The sequence below is a fragment of the Canis lupus genome, chromosome 36, assembly GCF_048164855.1.
Source record: "Canis lupus baileyi chromosome 36, mCanLup2.hap1, whole genome shotgun sequence".
Classification (NCBI taxonomy): Eukaryota; Metazoa; Chordata; class Mammalia; order Carnivora; family Canidae; genus Canis; species Canis lupus.
In genome coordinates, this window is record NC_132873.1 from 5,241,122 (window position 1) to 5,264,629 (window position 23,508).

The 23,508-nt window shown below is 44.2% G+C and overlaps 1 protein-coding gene and 1 long non-coding RNA gene across 4 annotated transcripts in view; one reads left to right on the forward strand and one right to left on the reverse strand.

The window, feature by feature from the left end:
- The window catches only part of NHEJ1 (non-homologous end joining factor 1), an 82,356-nt gene that overhangs the window by 46,507 nt on the left and 12,341 nt on the right, over positions 1 to 23,508 (forward strand). The gene's annotated exons all lie outside the window — the stretch shown is intronic.
- LOC140625680 (uncharacterized) lies at positions 295 to 22,936 on the reverse strand. The gene is made up of 3 exons (XR_012025009.1): positions 22,785 to 22,936; positions 22,506 to 22,686; positions 295 to 417 (listed from the first exon to the last, which is right to left on the reverse strand). It is a non-coding gene; the product is annotated as an uncharacterized lncRNA (long non-coding RNA).

The window sequence follows — 23,508 nt, forward strand, 5'->3', positions numbered from 1 at the left end:
TTGCTTAGCAGAGAGGAGGCAAAGGGCTCTACCTTCATCACTGCCTGCTTCTCGTGCTCTAAGTGACAGACGCTCGTCTATGCCTGCAAGGTGTAGAGTGTAAATAGCGTACCACATAAAGGCACAGGAGCTTTCCATGAACCTGGGCGACAAATAAGATTTTGGCAAAATCTCTTCAGACGTTTTTTCAAAGTATTTTTAATTGAAATACTTATAGATTGTGATTCCTGGTGGCACAACTGCAAATGTTGGAGAGGGGTATTTTCATTCCCAACCATATAGAGACTGGACCCATACTTTTAATGCTCATTATTATTAATTGTGGAAGTTGACAAGTATAAGGAAAATATAAAAGAGGATGAAGGAAGGCATCAGAGGTTTGGAACAGAAGTTATCCAGCATCTGCGATGTTTGTTCCTAAAAAAAAAAAATGTAGGTTGTCAGAGATCAGCTTTCAGGGAAATAGTATTGATGAATCCTTTCTCCCACTTTGTATCTGGACCTTTGAAGCTGGCGGTGTGGCTTTTGGGGCCGATTTCGGCAAGCTGGCCTTCCTGTTATCTCTCAGCCAAGGAAGGATTTAGTTGTATGCCTGTAGGGGGCTTTTAGCAAGTTCAGGGGAAGCTCAAGTTCCCCTCCTGACTCCTGGCTTTTTCTTAGAGAGACTGCAACTTATTGGCCAGTTTGGAGTATAAACGTGCACGGTTAAGTTGGGGTAGAATTAATTAAAAAAATTATTTATATCTGTGTAGTGTTTATGGTTGGCAAAGTGCTTTTACTTCCATTGTCTTCTTTTGGTTCTATCCTTGTGAATTAGAGCAATGTTTTTGTAATAGTGCCCCTCTTTTGTCGATGGAAAACTGGGGTCTGGAGTTTGCCAAGGTCACAGGGTGAGTAAGCAGCAGAGCCAACACTCAAACCGGGTCAGTTTGGATTGTTCCGTTAGGTTAAGTTGGTCACCTGGTCTTCTACCTTATGACTCTTGGTTTGACCAAGGGCCAGGGTTCAAAAGGGTAAGTTCCCTAGTGTTCCCTCCATTCTCTTTCAATCTCTGTCGTCTTTCTCCCTATTTTTAGCAATTCTTTTTCTTTCTGTCACTTCCTTTTTTCCTCTCTCTCCCTACTTCTTGGATCCCCCCAACCCCCCCCCCAGCACATACACACACACACACACACACACACATACACACACATACACACCCTTCAGAGACAGCCTCATTTGCTTTCTTAGAAATTCCTCTTGTAAGGCTTTCGGGAACTTTGACCTACCTGTAGTCACTGCATTTCAGAGAGTGTTTAAAATGTCTCCTGCCCCCTCTCATTCATCCCCCACCCCCAAAGCACGGCCTCGCCCCATCCTGCCATCAGGCTGGCCAAGCGCGTGGGGCAGCTGTGGTCAGTCCCATTTATAAAACTGGTAAATATGGGACCGGTTTCTGTCCCCTCCAAAGGTCAATATTTGTGCAGAGTTTAATTTTAACTTAACAAGCAGTTGTTTTCTGCAGCTGCCCTGGTGTGTTGTGTTGTGTGTGCTTCCCTTCCCCTCCTTCCCACTGACTGTGTACGTCTGTGTGTGTATCTGTATTCTCCCCGGAGGCTTGGTTCTGAACCTGCAGCCCACCGGCTTGGCCAGGCTCTGTCTCCTGGAGGTCCTTTGGGCTGAAGGGGGCTAGACAGAGGGCAGAGGACCTAGCCTGTAGAGACAGACTCTTTCAGGGGCCCGGGGACAGAGAACACTGGTTAGTCTTCGGAAATCCTAATGTTATCACCGTATCTTCCTCTGCAGGAGAGATTCTAGGATTTGAGAGAAATGGTCCCTTCTTGTAAAATCGGCACCATCCCCTACTTTGCTTTCTAAGGAGTGTCAGACCCGGATCCTGGGCTCTAATTTCAGCTGCTGCTTCTTGAGTAAGATGAAGGGAATATATAAGGTAATCTTGTTAATGCCTCTTCCAGCTTTTACCATCCTGTGATTTTTATGAAGAATCAGAAAGCATTGGACTGCATCCCAAGAGTAAATTTGATTCCTGCTTCTAGCTTTAAAATCATTTAAAAACAAGTTCTTGAGCCAGTCATTTTCCCCTTCCAGCCCTTAGTTAAGGGTATAGGGCCTTTGCTCCTTACAAGGATTTTGTGCGAGTGGATGAGATTTTATGTAAAAGAAATCTGAGACATGCCTGGGTGGTTCAGTGGTTGAGCAGCTGCCTTCGGCTCAGGGTGTGATCCCAGGGTCCTGGAATCGAGTCCTGCGTTGGGCTCCCCATAGGGAGCCTGCTTCTCCCTCTGCCTGTGTCTCTACCTCTCTCTGTGTGTCTCTCATGGATAAATAAATCTTAAAAAAAAAAAAAAAAGAAATCTGAGCTGTTTAAAGAAAGAGAAATACTTTACTACTCAGCTCATCTTACCACCCATGTCCCCTTTCATCAGGCTAAGTTTTTCCTGCTTATGAGCATGTGCCTGGCTTGGACAATTTAGTCCAGCAGGTGATCAGCCCAACTCCTTAGAGCCATGGGATCTGAGCCGAAGAAGAGGACATGTGAGCACCAGGGTGGCCACCTCCCCGCTCTTCCTTGAACATACCAGCTGTGAGCCCCACCCTAGGACCTTCACACTTGCTGGTCCCTCTGCTAAGAATGCTTGTTCCCCAGATATCCGCATGGCTCCTTCCTTCTCTTCCTTCAGGAAGTTGAAGACTTCCTGGCCACCCTATCTAAAATTTCATCCCCACCTCCATCCCCGCCCCCACCAGCACTTTCTGTCCCCTCCCCCGCTCTGTTTTTCTCCTTAGCACTTATCATCCATTACCCACCACGCCACAGATTTTACTGTTTTATTATATTGTTTTTCTCCACTACAAAGGCCTGGATTCTCTATGAGGGCAGGGAATTTTGCCCGTGTGCTCATTGCTGTCTCTCCACTGCCCCTAGAACAATGTCTGGCACGTGTAAGCTCTCAGAATGTGTTTGTTGAATACATGGAAGGGAGGGAGGGAGTGAAGGAGAAGTAGGCTCTCTACACCGATGATTCTTCATAGGGGGTACATAACCCCTAGGGGAGATGGTCGGGATGATTTGGAGACCTTTTTCAGATTATTCATACCCTTCCCAAAAACTTTCTGATATGTGCCTCCCTTTGCCCCAGGATGGTTAAGAATCACTGCATAATGACCTGTAGTTACTGATGAAAATATGCAGTATGCCTCATGTGTGTTGGGTGGGAAAAAAGTTGAGAACCACCATCCTCGGCAGCCCACCAGGCCCGACCCGTCCTGGCCTGTGACTTGCAGACAGCTGTCCTGGCCAGGAGGACATTTGTTTCTCTCCCCCTGCCCACCTTGCCCTACCTCCTCTCTACCCCTGGCCTCTATTCTCCTCGCCCCTCCCCCTTCCTTTCTTCTCAGCCAGACACCCACCCGCCTCCCATGTATAGAGGCTGCGTGGCTGTAGTCGGGACACAGAGAGCCCTTGACGGCAGCAAGCGCTTCTTGTGACATCAACTCTGTGGCTTTAGGGGGAAGGCTGTGGCTCCGGGTCCCCAAGGGAGGGGGCTGTTTTTCTCTTCTTGATCGTTCACGTTGGTGCCCGTCTGACTTATAAACTTTAATGGCCAGTTTTAAAGGTTACTGCCATGGGGCACCTTTGTTGCCAGTTTTAGTTTTTTAATTTGGAAACTTTTTTTTCCCCTTGTGGTCTTGGGAGGAAAGATTTGGGGCCATTTGGGGCTGGGAATTGGTATTTGTGGGTGATGATGAGATAGCACAGCGGCATTCTGGTTCTGGCTGCAACAACCAGAATCCTTGGCATGTTACCCAGTGGCCCAAATGAACCCCAAAATGAGAAGGGGGAAGACTGACGCTGAGATGTGCAGTCTTGGGCAGTAGTGGTCAAGGGTATAGGGGGCCGTGAGTCTGTTAGGCTATCTGAGAAGAGAGGCAAGCCCAGCGCGGGCACTGGAGCACTGGGAGAGGAAGGGCCCTTCTTTCTCTTACTGTCCCCTCACTTCTGGTCCCAGTCATCTGCTCTTAGGATGAGCTGTCATTGACGGTGAGTGGGTTTCACTGGGAGGGAGACAGGTAGGTCTTCAGATGTAGAATTAATAGTCACAGATAAGGCCCACAGGGGATGGCCCCAATGTACCACAGATACAGAACTGACAGACCATCATGGAGTCTTCTGGCCAAGTTCTTTTTTGTTGTTGTTGTTCTTTGCCCCTCGGGCCTTTATTTAAAAAAAAAAAAAAAAAAGCTTTTCGCCACTCAGGTTAATGTCACAAAGCCTCATATGTCAGAAAATGGTCATTGCTCATCTCAGAGTCATCTGCATTCTTAGGAGGAAAGTAATGCTCTAGAATAATATGCAAATAATAGCATCTTGGGACCAGAAGGGATTATTTATAGCACCCTAAGAAAACTGTTGTATTCAGGGCCTCTGTCTGAAACTAAGAATGTGGGGGATTTCAAAGTATTTGGTGGGTGCTGGAAAAGAGTTTTTAGAGGTATAAAGCTAAGAGCACTTCTTCCCTGGGCACTTTCCTTGTTGTAGAGTAGTAAAACAAATAAACGGGTAGGTCATCCAGCAAATCCACCCCAAGAAGGAGCAAGCATACCAATCTATGAATGCCTAGACACCTACTCAAAGAGGTAATGTTCTTTACTGGACCGTCCGCTGGTGTCTTTGGTGGCCAAAACCCATATCTCCCCTTTCTAGTATTTGAATGGGTTAGCCTGAAATTAGGATTCAACTTTGGATGAACTTGAATAATTCAGGAAGGGATGCCTGCTATATAGAAGGAAGGGACAGCACAGCTCTCCAAGACTTACAGTACGAGGGCAGACCCTTCTGGACAGTTCTGATACCTCCTACAAGACATAGAATATAGGGTCTTGGATTCAGATCTCACTCCTGGCTGTTTTTCCTGGGCCAGACAAAGCTGGATTTGCTTCTTTTTTCCCTGTGTTGCGAGGGCGGGGGAGGAGATGGGGGGATTGGCTCGGGGCTGGGCCACAATTAGTGACCTGGAAGCTGGGCTGGGCACCCAGAGGCTATAAATAGCAGACGTGGAGCAGTCGCTGAGCGGATTCGAAGCCCAGCCAGACTAGCCGCGTTTCAAGTGGTCTGGGTGGGATTTTTTTTTTCTCTTTCTCTCTCTGTTAACCATTTGTACATCTGGTTTCCTCAGTGTTGGTGGGGGTAAAGGAGGAGGGTGGGGCTGTGAGCACAACCAGAAGTTCATAGGTGGAGTTGCTTCTTGGTTGGTTTTGCCATATGTGTGTCTTGGAGCTTCTCAGGGTCCTTGGGACTAGAAGAGACCTGGGAGTAGGCACAGTGGCTGCTGGGAGCTCACTCTCAGAGCAGGGCATGTAGTGTAGGAAATCCAGAAGTCCTGCAGAGCCCCTGTAACTAAGGTATGATGGGTGTTCCTGGACGGGGACAGAAGTACAGCCTCACGTGGAGCCGCTCGGCTCATTTGAGACTAGCCTGGGCTCTGCTTCTGTCTCAGGACCTCAGGAGATAGGCCCCTGGTCACAGCCAAGCCCGTGCGCTCCCCTCTTCCTCACAGGCATTCGCCAATTCTTGTTCCTCTGCAGTTATTCCTGTCATCGGCCCTGGATTTGAAGATGGAATACTTTGATTTGAGTTCCAGTTCTTCCACTCCTCTCTGGGTCACTGGACATTTTCTTGCAGCCCCCTGGGCTTCTGTGGACTCCATCCGTCAACACGCAGTTTTGATGGAATCTGCCGCAGGCCTCCTTCTAGCCCTTCTAAACCCACACATTTGATTTCCATCTGTCCATTTCAGCTGTTCTTCAGGAAGAGACGTCACCTCTGCCGGGAAGCCTCCCTGAATTATCAGTTCCGTCTTAGCTGCCTTTTGCTTCCCAGACCATTTGCAGCTATATAAATAGTTGAGCCCATTTTTTCTTGCGTGCATCACGTGTTGCTCTGCAGTGATTTTCTTGCGATCTGCGCATATTTATATTTTGTCTCTTCGAGTAGATTACAAGTTCTTTGAAGCAGAAGGCCCTATCTCCTCTGTCCCTAGTGCACAGCACTTACTATTAATGTCGTAGGCACCAGTGGCGCCTGCTGTAACATCCTGAGAGCAGGCGGGCAGACTTGCAGTGGGACGGGAAATAGGAAGCAATGGGAATAGGAAACAGCAGGACCCGGAAGGGAGAATTCGGGTGTTTTTATGGAACCAGGGGCACCGAAGAGGGGTGGGCTCCAGGCCTGGGGCTATGCTAATCCCCTTCTCCTCCCTTTTTTTCCTTTTCTCTTCTCTCTTTTTTTCTTTTTAAGATTTTATTCATTTATTCACGAGAGACACAGAGAGGCAGAGACACAGGGAGAGGGAGAAGCAGGCTCCCTGTGAGGAGCCGGATGCAGGACTCGATCCCAGGACCCTGGGGTCACACCCTGAGCCGAGGGCAGCCACTTAACTGCTGATCCACCCAGGTGCCCCTCTCCTTTTCTCTTCTCTTGAAGGTGCTTTTCCCTACGGGGAGTAGTCTGAAACAGTGGTTTTGGGGGACACCACTCACCAACACTGAGCACGGGGCTGTATTTTGCATCCTGGTTAAAGGACTTTGTGTTCCAAGCGGAGGCTCTTTGTTTTAGGCTTCCATTCTTCTCTCATTTCCAGAATCCATCTGTTTGCAGACCTCCTTTCTGCCTGAAGGCGAGGATGATAACCCTTGTTGATATCCCTGAAGACCCTGCCGTTGTTTTCTGAGCCCAAGGAGGGCAGTGTCTCCCCTGGTTGGCTTTCCTGTCATAGGGCTTTGACCTTCCGTCCCGTGTTTCGTCCTCTCTCCTACTTTTAGCTCCTCGGCCCAGGCTAAACAATTCCTCCCTTCTGGGGTGTTTACACTCTCCCAGCCTTAGCAGAAGATTATCGTCTGTGGGCCCCAGATGTCACTTGGGCCATCTGCCCCTCATCGCTTGCTGCATTTTCAGCCTGCCCTCACCCCTGCTCCGACAGTGATGTTCCCCGCCTGGCACTCCCTCGCACTTATCTTGGCGTGATCCCAGGCAAGTCTCTCAGACCATTGCTCTGTCTTCCAAGGCATGCCCTCCTGCCCCGGGATTGGAGGCAAAGCCCTTCCTTTGGTTGGTCTCTTTTAGTTCCTTCATGTAAGAAACATTTATTGAGCACCTACCAGATGCTGGCTTTTTATTAGACACCAAGAGTGTCATTCTGTGTTGTTAAACTGAACAGGCATTTAAGTAATTACCGTTTGTAAGGCATTGTGCTTGAAGATGGGCTTTCCAGAATCACTGAATCCCTCGAGAACTTGGCCCCCGAGGTGCTTATAACCCAGCAGAAGGGTCAGACATGTAAATCCTCAATCACGGCACAATGAGGAAAGAAACGAGAGCAAATGTAGATCCAAGTGGATGGGCTTTGGAAGCAAAGCACGAGAAAGGCTTAGTTTTGGCCTTTTGAAGGAGGTAGGATTGTGGGCGGCAGGAAGGGGTCTCAGAGAAGACTAAGAAAGTGAAGAAATTTCTGCTGGACCACGAAGGGTGAGAATTTCCCCAAATAGAGAATGTGAAGAAGGACGTTAGAGTGAACAACATTCCTATCCTTCTGGAAATGTGTTTTTTTGGGGGGTGGGGGTGGGGATGAGAAAAAAAGCATTAAACAGGATAGCATTTTTTCCTCTTTTGAGTATTTTTTGAGTGCCTACTATGTGCCAGTCAGTGTTCTAGCTGCAGGAAGCAGTGACCAAAACAAAGCCTTTACTCTCATGGAACTCACACTCTCGTGAGTCGTCAACATGACCGTGGCATTCTTTTCCTCTGTCCCGTTGCTGCTATCATCACCATACTTCTAACTGTATTAAGTCCTCTGAAGTAAAACAACAGTAATAATAATAATGACTCTTATCTCTGGGCATCGTCATCTCCTTATTTGGTGCCATCTACATCTTTCTAGGTTGTTTCTTAGCCAGTTGGTAACTGAGACCAGATTCTGCACAGTTTGTGACAATTGATACTTTTGATGAACACCCTGTGTCACTGGGAGATTATGAGGCATCTTATATTTTAGTGTTATTGTTATTTCATAACGTACTTGTGAATTCTTTGAAAACTGATCATCTATGTAAGTAACAAATGGTAAATATTAAACTGGAAAATGAGATGACCCAGAATATCTCCTCCTCCATCGAGCAAGTGATTGGCGCTCACCATCGTCGTATTTACCTCGGCTGCATCTGCTCCGTTTCTTTGAGTTACTGTGCTGATTCGCAGGGCCCATCTTCTGCCCAGCTGATGTGTGTTTCTGTTTTACCCATGGTCTCCTCATGGCTTTAAGCCATTTTAATTTGGTCAAGTTAAGCCTTTCTTCCCAAGTCTGCAATTGCCTTTGCCTCAATTCTAAGAGAGGCTGACAGTAGGAATGAATCCAAAATTCCATTCATTTTACATTCACCACATCTGGGTTTCTTTTAGCATCATTTTTCCCCTTGAGAACATTTTCAAGGTTCTCCTAATTTTCTAGTGTTTTTTTTTGGAGGAGGGGGTGCCTTTTGGAAGATTACTCAGAAGTTTCCAGGACTGATTATCTAGTCTTAAGTCTATTTATGTATGTTCCCACCTTCTCTACCACCTCCTCTAGTTTAGGAAAATCATTTTCCTTTCCTGTCTTCGTTTACGTGTAGGCATCTTATTCTCGAGACCCAAATTCTGGGTGATACTTATCCTCTGTTCCCCTCTGTTTCCCAGGGGAATTGTTGATTCTCCAAAGAGTAGTCTTGACATATCTTGCGTTCTTTTATAAGGGCACCCTCTAGGTAGAGCAGCAATTCATTTTCACGTCTCCTGATTTCACTTCAGCACCCACCCTCTTTCTGTCCGTTCTGGAGATCTCTAGCTGGTCTTCTGTGGTTGTCCACACCATTCTCAACCACTAGGGGACACTCCATTTCCCTTAGCTCTTTTGGCCTAAATGTGGGGAGAAATCTGCCATTTCCTTTAGTTTGTATCTGGTCCAGGGCCACCACATTCAGCCCTGCAGGTTGTGTACTGAACAACTCCATTGAACTCCATTCACTTAAAGCATGTTGCCCCTTGAGTCATGCAATGCAGTGGCCCTGCCTTCAGTTCAACCAAGGCAATGTCGGTATTTTTTTTTTTTTTAACCTTAGGCAAAACAGAACCAAAAATATCAAAACCAGAACCAAAAATAAATAAATAAATAAATAAAAAAGAGAAGAAAAGTTTAGATAGGAACAAATTGTTCCCCACACTGTCATTACATTATTCATATAGATGATGCAAGTTTTGTTAAACAAACAAACACCTTACATATGGGTGCTCTGTAGGTGGGCAGACCTGGCTTTGAATCCTGACTGTGCCATCCACTGGCTATGGCATTTGGGTTGAGCAAGTTACTAAATGGAGGCTCTAGAGTCAGGCGGTCTGGGTTCAAAACGTTCAGGTACTAGATGTGCGACGTGGAGAAAGTTACTTCACCTGTCTGGCTTCAGTTTCTTTTTGTGGAAAGTGGGTATATTCATACTGTCCACAGAGTTGTAAGAGCTCAGCAAGATAGCATACTTGAGTACCTTTCATGGTGTGGGGCACAATAAACATTCAAAAGTGTTGGTGGTGTGTCTATTTGTTATTGTTCTCGTACTTCTTTCCATTTAGCAGCCAGTATATTTAACACAGATGCTATCTTTTTGGTTCAGTGTTTATGCGTATAAATGAATTTGAAAACAGTTCTCATTGTTCTCAAACTGGCATATCGTCCCCCAACAAACCAAACAAAGAGAACAAAATAGAGTTCACATTGAGGCAAGGATGAGATCTTCTTCTGTCAGTCGGCAAAAATTGAAATAAATTCTTAGGTCTTTGGCGAGATTATGGGGAATTGGGCATTCTTCATACAATTTTAGTGGGAATACAGATTGATATACTATTTTTGGAGGGCGAGGTTTTTTTTTTGGCAGTATCAGATATATCCTTTAATCCATCAGGTAGGAATGTGATTTATAGAATTATTACATGAGAACACTTGTGCACGAGTATGTTCAAAGCAGTGTTGTTTATAATGGGGAAAATTGGAAATAGTTAAATGCCTGTTGTGTAGATATGAAAAAAATTACTGTTTATCCATACAATATGATACAATGATGCCATTAAAAAAGAAATGAGGTAGACCTGGGGGTACCATCTGACTTCGGCTCCAATCATGATCTCACTTAGGGCATTAGGGCTATCCTCACTAACCTTACTCAAGCCTCACCCTTCTTGAAGATTTCCTTAGCTCCTGGGTTTTTGAAAACCCTGTCCTTATCTCTTGATAGGTATGTGTCTGTTTGGTTGACTTCCTCATATTAAAGGCCGTTCTTTGGTGAAGCCTGGAAAATTATTCTCTTGTTCTAGACCAGGTCTAGCCTGGGGTTAGTAATTATAGTGTGACTGCTAGTGGCCTGTGCCATATTCCCGGCAGATTCTTACCTTCTGTCCACCTTCTTGCTTAAATGACAGGAAGCTTCCTTTTTTTCTTGTTTTGAAGATCTGTGTCCACTAAGCTACCACTCCCCTTAGTGGACCTCCCACCGGGTTCCACCTTCCAGTTTCAGGGACAACATGTCTTGCACTTCACTCTGTTCTCTTTTTCCAGCCCTCCCTAGTTCCTGAGCCCTTCTGCTGTGCCTTCTGGAATTAATGGTGTATCATCAGCAAAATATCCTTTATCTTTAGTCTCTTCTCTGAGCATTCGCTTCTCCTCACTCACAAACCTGGCTTTTGCTGAGGATGCTTCTTTATCTGCAGCTCCTCTAACGTGGTAGCTATTTCTTCTCTGATAGTCCTCTTACCACCGAGTGGGGTGGTGGGATATGTGTCCTTAGTGCTTCTAATTGCTGCTTTCTGACCATTCTCCTTCTTCTTCCTTAAAAAGCCCAATTTTGACTCTCTTGTCAGATTCTATCCTCCAGTACTCATTCTTGTTGCAGTGCAATGACTCTGAGTCATTCCCATTTGTTTCTTGAGGACTTTAGCTCCTGACTCACTCCACTTTCTCCAATCTTCCCTAATTATCTTGATTTCTGCTCTATCTCAATTCACTAATTTCTGTGGTCATGCTCTGCAGCAGCGCTTCTCAACAAGAGGAGATTTTGCCCACAGGGAACATCTGGCAATGTCTGGAGACCTGTTTGGTCATCATAACTTGAGAGGCACTATTGGCATCTAGCAGTAATGGGTAGCCACCAGGGATACTGCTCAACACCTTATGTACGCAGGGTGCCTACGTCACCCTGCCATGACAAAGAGTTGTCCAGCACAAAATTGCTGTAGTGCCGCTGTTTAGAAACCTGGCCCTAGAGTCTACTCTAGACATTATCATGGCTAATAATTGCCACTGCTCCATAATCTCAGTCTTACACATCTTACTTTCCAAGCACTTCTTCCTCTTATTGTTCCAGCTCTTTTTCTCTACCTTGACTCAACCTTTCAACCTTCCTTTAATCCTGCAAGGACCTCCAGTCCCTTGATCTTACCCTCCTTTACATTGTCCTGGCTCCTTTTATGTCCTGCTTCCCTTCTTTACTCAGCTTCTGTGGTCAATCATTATAAGCACTTCCTTGAATGTGTTCTTGGTCTATTGCCCATCTCTTATGTAGAGTCAAGCTCAACTTTTTGGCCTCTTCTATCTACATATATAGCCAAATGTGGTCAGTTCAGGAGAAAAACAAACAAAAAAAAATGTAACAACCATGCTGACTAGTTTCAATTTAAATTCTTGATATACGACTCTTGATTCCAACTCAGGTCATGATCTCAGGGTCGTGAATTCCAGCCCTGTGTCGGGCTCCACACTGGGAGTAGAGCCTGCTTAAGATTCTGTCTCTCTCTCCCTCTCCCTCTCCCTCTGCCCCTCCTTTTCTCTGTCTCTCTACACAAAAGATCCCTTTCTGATGAGCACTGGGTGTTATTCTGTATGTTGGTAAATTGAACACCAATATAAAATAAATTTATTATAAAAAAAGATCCCTTTCTGTCAAATATAAATAAATAAATAAATAAATAAATAAATAAATAAATAAATAAATAAATAAATTCTTGACCATAAACCTCAAATGTACCCTTAAAACTCCCAGGCAAAAAAAAAAAAAAAAAAACTCCCAGGCAATCATATGGTATTACTCTGACCCATTCACTCCCCCATTATTTCACACCTTCTCTTTCCTCAAGCCACCTTGACCCTGCTTCCTGTTTTGCTGGGGGAAAAAGGGTAATCATCAGAAATGAACTCTAACATGTTTACCCCACCACTTCTACTCACTGCTAACATATATACCCTCATACACTGTCTTTCTACTTATTTGAATAGAAAAATTTACCATCTGTCCATCCAAAGGCAGTTCTTCAATTTGTGCATTAGATTCCATGTCACCTATCAAGGAAATTGCTCCAGTAATTCTCCTTTCTCTAACGTTTTGCTTTCTATAGGTGTATCATATTAGCACGCAAATGTGCTGTTATTTTTCCCATCTCAAAAATCATCCTCTTGATACCCCACTTTGCCCACCAGTTACTAGCCTGCTTCTTTGCCTGCTTTACTGCAAAACTCTGTACAAGAGTTGTCTATTTTCATTGTGTTCAATTCCTCTCTTCCTGTTCTCTTGAAACCATTTCAAGAGAATAGGAAGGGTTTTTAACTTCCATCACATCACTGGAGTTGTTCTTGAAGAGGTCAAGACTGACTTTCTCATTGCAAAATCCAATAGTTAGTTCTTGGTTCTCCTCTTATTTGGTCTACAAGCCACCTTCATACAGTTGGTCACCCAGTCCTTCTTGACATACTTTCTTCATTTGGCTTCCAGAGATATGCACTTTACTGGACTTATTTTCTATTTATATTCTCTCTTTCTTCTTCACAATCTCCTTTGATATTTTCCTTTTTTCTGCACTACATCCAAGTCTCTGTCCTTGGGGCTCTTCTATTCTCTACCTACCTTCACTCTCTTGGTGATTACATTTAATCTCATGGCTTTAAATACCATTTTTATGCCTGTATCTCCAGCCCAGATCTTCCAAACCCTGGATTTGTGTTTTCAGCTGCTTGTTCAACATTTCCAATTGAAATTCTGATAGCTCAAACTCAACACATTCAAATCCAATTCCTGATTTCCCCCTCCCTATCTAGCGCACATGTGCCAAGCATGTTCCTCCTATAACCTTCCCTTTGCAGTTGATGGCAACTCTGTCCTTCTACTTGGAGTCATGTTTAATTAACTCTTATCTTTCTCTCATCCAATCCATCAAGAAATTCTGTTGGTTCTTCTTTCAAAATAGATATAGACTCTTCTGCTTCTTCTACCTTGATCTGAGCCATCTTCAATTTTTGCTGAGATGACTAGAGCAGACTCCTAACTGGTCTCTGTGCTGCCACCCTGGCTCTCCTACAATCTGTTCTCAATTTGGAAGCTGGACTGATCCTTTAAAGTTCTAAATCAGCCACTTCTTTGCTCAAAACCCTGCAAAGGGTTCCCATATCACTTTAAGTAAAAGCAGCACTCACAATGGCTGTTAAGTCCTGTTTTATCTGACCCCCGTAACTTCTCTGACCTTTCCTACAATCTCTTACTCCTTTACTTCACTCTAGATACATTGACCATCTTATTATTCGGTACGCTGTGCACTCTCCCTCATTAGGCCTTTGCACTAGCTATTCCCTCTGTTTCCAACACTTGTCCCTCATATACCCATGTGCTAAATCTCTCAGATCCTTTAAATTTTTGCTCAGATGTCATCTTGTCAAATCCCACCCTGACCACCCTATTTAAAATGGCAATCCATAGGGGCACCTGGGTGACTCAGTCAGTTGAGCATCTGCCTTTGGCTTAGGTCATGATCACGGGGTCCTGGGATTGAGCTCCCCCTTGGGCTCCCTGCTCAGTGGGGAGTCTGCTTCTCCCTATTTCTCCACCCCTCCCCCTGCTTATGCTCTCTCTCTGAAATGAATAAATAAAATTGAAGATAAATAAAATGGCAATGCACCCCTCCATCTCTACACTCCCAATTCCTTATCCTACTCTTTTTTTTTTTAACCCCTGTAGCATGCAACATCCTTTAACATACTACTTTATATTAGTGATCTTCTACCCCTAAAATATAAGTGCCATAGGGCAGGAATTGTTTTATGTTTTGTTCATTTTTGTGTCTCAGTAACCAAGAACAGTAGCTGGAACACAGTGGGCCCCAGTAAATACCTGTTGAATCAATGCTCATCTAGTTTTAGGCTTGATCACAGAACACAGACGACTGACAGGTTGAGTTCAATGAGCAGTAATTTCATCTCTAGCACCTGATATGTACAGAATCTTTCTCGGCTCATTACCGACACTTCTACCCCGTCAGGTGTTCTCCTCATGAGTGACTAGTCTTGCAAAATTCTACCAACTTTATAAAATAAAAAGTTTAAAGAGGTTAAAAAAAAAAAAAGACCAAAATAGCAAAAAGTCAGTTCTCTCACTTTCCTCCTGCCCTGCGTTATGTAGAAAGAAAGGAATCTTAGAGCACCGTGTTTTCTTCTCCAAGTGTCCCTCCCTCAGTTTGATTCCTTGATTTCTGGGCTCTGGGGTCTGGTTTTAGGAAGTGTTCTGGATGAGGCCAAATGCTTTGTGCCCAGGGGCCCCCAAGTAAACGAGTCTCCACTTCTCGCCCCAATCTAAAATTTGATTTACTGAGCTTCTTACTTTTTGTCAGCTTCTCAGAGCTTCTCTTCTTGAGCCAAACCCAAATGTGGCCTAACTACTACATTTATTGCTTCTCCTAGGATTTCTCTGGCTTTCTGCCTTCAGTGCTCCTTATGACCTCAGTGAAAATGTTTCTACTTCCGTGAAACCTGCCCCTTAGTTCCTTTTATGTTCTTCAGGTGATGTTGCCTCTCTGGTTGTGTTTATTTAAAATTTTTAAAAAGATTTATTAATTTATTTTAGAGGGGGTCAGAGGGAGAGGGAGAGAGATTCTCAAGCAGACTCCCTGCTGTGCATGGAGCCCGATGTGGGACTCGATCTTATGTCCCTGAGATTAGGACCTGAGCAGAGAAACCCAAGAGTCAGATGCTTAACCAAGTGAGCCACCCAGGCACCCCTCTGATTGCATTTATCATAATGCCCATTTCCCTCCTCTCCGAACTAGATCCCAGGTTATTAGGAATTTGATTGAGAAACTAATTCCTGCTATTTATGGTGCTGTCCCTATTCAATGTTGGCTCTTGTTGCTGTGGTAAGGCTCTTTCTGAACCAGATCAGGCCTGGGCATAAGAAGTGGGCAGAGGCTAAGGGCCCTGCATAAAAGGTTGCTATTGTGTAGGGAATGAGCTGGGTGCAGGCCAGCTCTGAAGTGACCATTAGGTGTAAAACATTGTCCTGATACAGACACACATGTGCTAACAACTGCAGGGAGCTCCTTTAACACTCAGGGCTCTCTGTGAAAGATATGTTCCTCAAAACCTGGGGACCTGGCCTCTTGCACTAGATATCTACATGCTGCACGGTCTCTTTATCATGGTTGGCTTTTATTTCCTTGCCCCTCTCTGCTTTATTCTCCCTCAGATCTTACAAAAGCCACCTCGGTAGTTAGAGACAACATAAGTGGAAACGGAGGAAAGCTGACTTGGCCAAGTGTCTCCTTAGCCTTTCTCCCATGCCTGCTACCCACCTTCCCTTTGTAGGAAGGGGCTGATACAGTCTCTCGTCCCTTGGTCAGCCCTTCCTTTAGAGTCTCTCTCGGGTGCCCTTCTGCTCTTGGCTAGTGGCCTTTGGGTTGGAACCGGGGTGAGGGCTGTTACTCCCTGGGGTAGGAATCAGAGGGAATAAAATTCCTCTCCCACCCTCTTCCTCTGTTTTGGTGGGTTGGAGGGCCAAAGCCTTGACAGATAATGTTTTATTATTAGCAGGTGTTCAAGATGCCCTGTAACCAGAGCCTAAGCTTTGTCCTTCCTCCATCCCTCACCTGGAGATGAACCCCGGAGTAGCTCTTCTGTTGCCTAGGGTCAACCTGGTGTCAGGGCTGCCTGTTCTCGCCTCCTAACTGGGCCTGAGGATAGGAGTTTAGCAAACTCAGTGGGAATCTTAAACCCACAAGATTATGGCTTCCTGCAAGGAAGTGGGGAGTGTATCAGTAGGAAGCGCTAAATTAGGTAACCAGGGCATCCTGTCCTCCTCGGTGAAACCTAGATCCAAAAGAGCGTGAGATGTACTATACCTAGAAATGATCTTAGAGTACGTGGACTGTGGCCAGGAGAGAGGACAAGGAGTGGAAATGTCCTGGGCTGAAGGACTGAGGTCTCAGGAAGAGGCTTTTACCCTCAGGCCTGATCATATCCTTTTAGGAAACCTTCCTTCACGTCAGACCTGTCTTGACTCCTGCAGATTCACGCTTCTCTCTTTCTCCAGATCCCATCTCCCACCCTCAGTTCCCCCATAGTGTGACCACACTCCTATTCTGAGTCAAGCTCTGACTTGAAGCGTATCTTCCAACCTCCACTCCATCTCCCTGTACCCCACCTTCCTCTGGTAGCTCTTTAAGGCCTTGGTAGGCCCTGCTCAATTTTTGCTAGGCGCTGGATTTTAGAGTCACCATTGGACACTTCTAGGTCATGTCCCCCCACTGCTATCCCAGCCATGGGTTTAACAGGTGTCTTGTTGTGAATGAATATTTTGAGGTCAACTGGTGGCAGATAACTGGGGCCTAGCAATTGAGCTTCTAGCACTGTAACTTCCTAACCCACAACCTGCCAGTCCTCTTTTCTTTCTGGGAAGTGACTTTGTATCACCCCCACCCCCCCAATTTTTTTTTCTAGAACCTCTGGCTCCTTGGAATCCTTGCCATCTTTAAACTCAAGGTCCAGAGGGGCCAGGCACTGGTTCAAGTCTGGAGAGCATGTTCCTCAAACAGACTTAATTGTGCTTGGGCTCTGGTATCTGCTCACTGCAGATACTATGTAAAATGATTTTCACATTTTCACTGGGATGTTTGATTTCATCTGGTTTTCACTGTGTCTTTTAAAATATTTTCACTATAAAATATTTGATACCTATTAAAGAAAATACATGATGTATCTAAGGCATGAAGGGTAAGAAAACAAATACTGCATACCCACCAGCCACTGCGTTTTTAAGCAATTAACAGTAATATTCAGTTCCTTTCCTCATGTCTCCTTTCCCCTTTCCCCTCAGTGGGTTAAAAATAGTGAAAGAGCAGCTGGAGAAGCCTTGAGGGTCACTCTGTTTCCTTCTCCACAGAAGTGCCTACATCTGCCTACTGAGAGTTTAGGCATTGACCATGAGTGTTACTTTTATAACAAGAAAGCTGTTCAGGACACAGTTTATCCCTCACAGTCCCTCCCTGCCCCCAATAAAATGGCTTATCTATTTAAGATGCATTTCCCAAGAGGACCTTTGACAGCTTTGGTGTCTTCTTCTGGCCATGTATATCTCCCTCTTGCCCTTGGCCTCCCCAAACCTAAAGATCCACAGTGATTCAGGTGGTACCAGGACCCATTGATTTTTTTCATCCTGCTCCATTTTGCCTGGCTCTTACCAGCTACATATCTAGAGATAAACTGCCCACGTTTGCCTGCCAGGGTTGGCCACATAGGCAGAGGACAAGCACTGTCCCTCTTCCCTAGAGCCATTGGACATTATTGGTGTCTTCTGCAGCAGGCTCACAGATGCTAGCAGAAGCATCTTGACATGATTAAGGCTCTACATAGTCTCAACTATTAAGGAATTTGTAATCCAGTGAAATATTAATCTGCACAAATATACACAGTATATTAGAGGCTCTCATAAGCTTATCTGTTTAAATATTACCTCAGCGTACACAACTGATGAATCACTGAACTCTACCTTTGAAACTAGTAATACACTCTATGTTAATGAATTGAATTTAAATAAATGAACAAATATTATCTTGGCAATTCATCGTAAGGAAAAAAACTTCCTCCATTAGCTTAAGTGAAGAGAAAATTTACTGAAGAGGCACAGGGAGATCTCTCAGTACCTAATTTCAGGACACTTAACCATGTGTCGCAGGGGCTGGAGAGATGGCTTCTTTCTCTGGGGTCTCAAGATCGCTCATTTATGGCCCACACATTTATAGCTCATTTATAGCACACAGCTTTGGCTTGCCTGGTTGTTCACTCTGACTAGCTGTGTGCCCTTTCTAATTAACTGTCCACTGTTACCTGGTGAAAGTCTCTACAGTGTTTTTTTAACCCTGGGTCCCATGGTTCCCTTGAGCATCCATGCTTAGAATTCAGGGTTTGGGGGCACCTGCGTGGCTCAATCGGTTAGGCATCTGACTTCAGATCAAGTCATGATCTCAGGGTCCTGGGATCCAGCCCCATCTCATGCTCCCTGCTCAGCTTGGAGTCTACATCTTCTTCCTCTGCCTCTCCCCCTGCTCATGCTCACTCGCTCTCTCAAATAAATAAATAAATCTTAAAAAACAAAAGAATTCAGGGATTCATGAGTTGGATGGGGGGGATTGCAACCTTATCTTCAGTATCTTGTATCTAAAATTCAGCATTTGCTTCTATTATAAATATAAGCAAGATCCACTACTGCATTAGCAGCATCTATGATTTCTGTCACCAATAGAAATCATAGATTTTTTTAATTTTTAATTTTTTTTATTTTTTAAAAGATTTTATTTATTTATTCATGAGAGACAGAGAGAGAGAGAGGCAGAGATACAGGCAGAGGGAGAAGCAGGCTCCATGCAGGGAGCCTGATGTGGGACTCGATCCCGGGACTTCAGGATCATGCCCTGGGCTGAAGGCAGGCGCCAAACTGCTGAGCCACCGATTTTGGGGATCCCCAAAATCATAGATATTTTTATATCATTTTATAGTTGCTACAGATATGAAATATAGTTTATGTTCATCACTGTTTGAAATTATGAGTTATTAGACCCACTGCTAAATCTTCTAGTTTAATGTATTAATAAAGAAGCATTATGTTATTATATCACTCATTTAAAAATATTTGAATAGCAGCACTTTAATGAATTGGTTTTCTTTGTAATTTTATATGTTTTATTGTAATGTTTTTACAAAGAGTCCTCAACCTTCACTTGACTGTGTAGGAGACGATGGCACACAAAAAAGGCTAAGAACCCATGCTGGGTGGCTTTTGGGTCACATTCCTGATAGAATCTGATTGGTCTAGGGATTGAGTTCTCTTGGGTCAGGTGTCCACCTTGGTCTAATTAGCTGAGTCTAGGGGATGTGATCACGTAATACAGATAAGACCCCCTCATCTTGCCCTTTCATGGGGCACTGTGGGTGACTAGGACACACTTCCAAAGAAGGGAGCTTAACTGAGCAAGGCACCTTAATTTGCTTTGAAGCCATTTGTATTTGATACAGAGAACAGTTTTCTTGCAGTCATGCTGTGCCATCTATCTAGGAAATATGTGCTGTGGGAACACCTGGCCAGCTCAGTCGGTGGAGCATGCAACTCTTGATCTCTGGGTTGTGAATTCAAGCCCCATGTTGGGTATAGAGATTACTTAAAGTCTTTTTAAAAAGTGTGCAGAGTGCTTGAGTGGCTCAGTCAGTTAAGCGTCTGCCTTCAGCTCAGGTCATGATCTCAGGGTCCTAGGATAGAGCCCCATATCAGGCTCCCTGTTCAGCACAGAGTCTGCTTCTCCTTCCCCTTCTGTGTACTCTCTCTCTCTCTCTCAAATAAACAAAATATTTTTTAAAAAATGTGCTGTTGATCATCAGAGAAACCAGTAGAATGTGGATAGATCATCATGAATCCAGAAAGAGATCTACTGATGGTTTAAGTGGCATCATGTTAGTATGGCAAGGAAACACGGTTTGTAATTGGAATAATAGTAAAATTTTAATGCTTAGTGAAAAAAATTCTCCTCTACCTCCCCTCCCCCAGGATCATGGATCCTTGGGAGAGCCACTCTTTCCACATGCATTTTTCTCCTAATTATAGGTTCCATGTTCAATCTGTCATAGATGTGCTCAACATATTCATCCAAGATATGCAGTCATTGTGCCAGGATACAGCATGATACTTAACTATCTGCTCAAAGAAGGGCAAAGGACATTAACACTGAGGACATGCATTCTTCTCACCTGGGGCTGAGTTAGGAATTTGAGTGCAGAGATTTTCAGAGCTTCTCATTTTCCTGGGACAATATCATACATTCCCTACATGACACTTTGTCCTTGCTAGCTTTCCTGCAGTCACACCACTAACTCTAATAGCTCTGGCAGCAGTGATTTGGGCTGGGGACTGGTAGTTGGCTGGTTCCTGTAAATCTCTCTCCTATTTTCAACTCAATATGCTGTTCTGAATTAATGGACCTATCTTTCCCCCTCCCCCAGCCCCACCTTCATATCAACCACATGGCATTGCTTCTGTTTGCCTCCAGCACAGGTTAAGAGCAGAGAGTTTGGGGGAAATCTCTGACAAAGACAAAAACTCCTCCCTGATTTTCTGCTGTTCTTTCAGGGCAGGATGGGCATAGACCTGTGTCATAGAACTGAACATATTTCGCTGAACCCACAATCATTCATTTATTTCTTTGGACCTAGAATAATCTGGCTCAAGGGAAAGTGCTAAGTAAGTGAATAAGTGTATTTGTTTCTGTGGCCTGAGATTTTTTTTTTCCTTGATCCTGCTTTCGGGAATTATCTCCTGCTATTAAGCAAGGATTTATTCTGTATGTGTGTGTATGTATTTGTGTGTGTGTGTGTGTGTGTGTGTGTACTCCCTTGTTTATTTAATAAAGAATTTAAAGCGGCTTTTTCAGTAATCCTTTGAATCTTATTATCTCCCAGTCCCAGTCCTGGAAAACAGTGTTCCCTTCACCTATTCCCAGAGAACTTGGAGCTGAATATTTACTAGAGTCTAATTCAGCATCCTTAGACCTCAGGCTGGCTTTAGCAGGAAACAGCCTTTGGGATGGTCAGGCTCAGTGCTCAACGATAGAGCTCAGACTGTGGGAAGCTGCCATCAGAAAATCTCAGGGCATTGAATTTCAAAAGTACCCAGGGCTCACAACCTCCAGGTCTATTTATTCCTCTCATCTCCCTACCCCCAGCACCCTTCTTACCCCCTATCCCAGTCAGTACATCCTTTGCCTGATATCAATAGTTTTTGCTCTTACAAGCTGATAGGAATAGCTTTATAAAGAAAGAGCCAGAAATGGCTCCAGGTTATGCTGTGTGCGCTAACTTAAACTCTACTGGGTTATGGCAATTTTTTTTTTCTAGGACTGTAAAAGGACAAAGAACCAAGAGTTCCAGCCTCTTGCTTTTTAGACTTAGTGAGGGACTGGCAGTTAAGGGCCCATATCTAACTGGGCTAATTAGTCAAAAGAAGGTCCTCAGCCAGGATTGGGGTACACTTCCATTCCAAAGCTCTGAAGCTCTGCAGTGAATATAGACTGTAGACTCCACAGGGCCACGTCTGTGCCCCCAAGGCAAATGCCCAGCACATACCTCCAAGCCTGGCATATTGTAGACACTCAGTAAGTATTTGTAGAATGCACCTGAACTCTAGGAACTGACAGCCTGGTCGAGGAGATAGGAAATGAGTAAACAAAGAAACAGTTGAAAATTACTGAAATTGTTTTGAGGGAAAATAATAGACTTCTGCAAGGACAAATACTTAAGATGATATGGTCGGGGGCCCAAAGAAGTGGGTTTATTTAAACTGAGTTCTGAAAGGTGAGGAGGCACCAGCTTTGAAGGCAGTGAGGGCTAGATATATATATATATATAAGGAGATGCCCTTAAACCCCTGGCCAGCTAGAAGTCATGCCGAGGAGGAAGTCTGCATGCCTATTTATCTAGATTCTTGGAGGCTATTTATAGAAAAAAAGGAGAGTCTACTGTTGATTCATGGTTAGTGTGTTCACCACGGCCCCCACCCCACACCATTCCTTACATATCCAGCTTTGTTTTATAATGCCTTAGACCTAGCGTTATTGACTGGGAATCAAAGGCTCCAGTGTGTGGCTGGCCATGAAGAACAATTATTTGTTTATGCGCCTGAATCCTCAACCAGACTATGAGCTTCTTGAAGGCAGCAAGGTCCATCTCAGCCTCAGGATACAGCACACTATGTGGCATGATCATCAGTTTTGTTGAATGATTGAGTTAATCATTTAATTAATCATTAATATTTGCTGAGTGCTTTCTATGTGCCAGGCAGCATAGCAAGCACCTCCCATGTATTAGCTCATCTAATCCTCATGATAACTCTATAGTTATTCCCAAAGTACCATTGGAGAAACAAAGGCTTAGCAAGATAAAGTGATGGATTTGGGAATTTGAGCAGAAGCATTTTGACTCTAGAGCCTGTACCATACAGCCGAATTAAAGTGCTTCTGGTTGCCTTCAAGGAGTAGAGATTGCTTAGAATGCTCAAGGGAATGGGATTAATACATTACACATGTGATCTCATGTAACACTTCTCACAACAACCTTCATGGATAGGAATTATTTTACCTGTTTTGTAGAGAGAAAATTGAGGCTCAAGGAGATTAAGTCAGAGGTGCCTCAGTGGCTCAGTCAGTCTCTTGATTTCAGATCAGGTCATGACCTCTTGGTCGTGGGATCGAGCCCTGCGTCGGGCTCTGTGCTCAGTGCGGATCTGCTTCAGATTTCCTCTCCCTCTCACTCTGTCTCTCTAATGTAAAAAAAATAAAAATAAAAAAGAAATTTTCAAAAAAGAGATTAACTCACTTAGCTAAGATAATAAAACAAATATGTAAATGACAGGCTTACTTTCAGAGACAGGGCTGCGTGGCTCTGGATCCCGTGCTCTGTCTCCGTTCTGTGTTAACTCCAGTCACTCAGTCACTGGACAAGAATCTGCTACACTGTGTCAAAGTCCTTTAAATGTTGTCCAGGCCTGTTGGGAGCCTGAGAGTCTATTCCTGAAAGAGGAAACAGAGTGGGAAAATGGGAAGCAGATAGGGGGAGAGCAGAGACTTTATCTTTCTTAAGAATCCTTTTTAAAAATTGAGTTATAATTCTTCTACCATAACATTTACCAGAAATGTGCAATTCCCTGGTTTTACAATATTCACAAGGCTTGCAGCCATGGCTACTATTCTAATTCCAGAACCTTTTCATCACCCTAAAAAAAGAATCTCTGTACTGATCTGCAGTCATTCCTTATTTCCTCCTACCCCCCAGCTCTAGGAAACTGCTAATCTACTTTGTCTCTATGTGGATTTGCCTATTCTGAATATTTTATACAAATAGAATTATACAAGATGTGGTCTTTTGTGTCTGGCTTCTTTCACTTAGCATTATGTTTTCAAGATTCATCCTCTGAAGCAGGTATCAGTACTTCATTCCTTTTTATGGCAGAATAATATGCCATCATTTTGGGTATAACACATTTTGTTTATCCATTCATCAGTTGACGAACACTTGCGTTGTTTCCACTTTGGGGTTATTATGAATAATGCTGCTGTGAACATTCGTGCATAAGTTTTTGTAT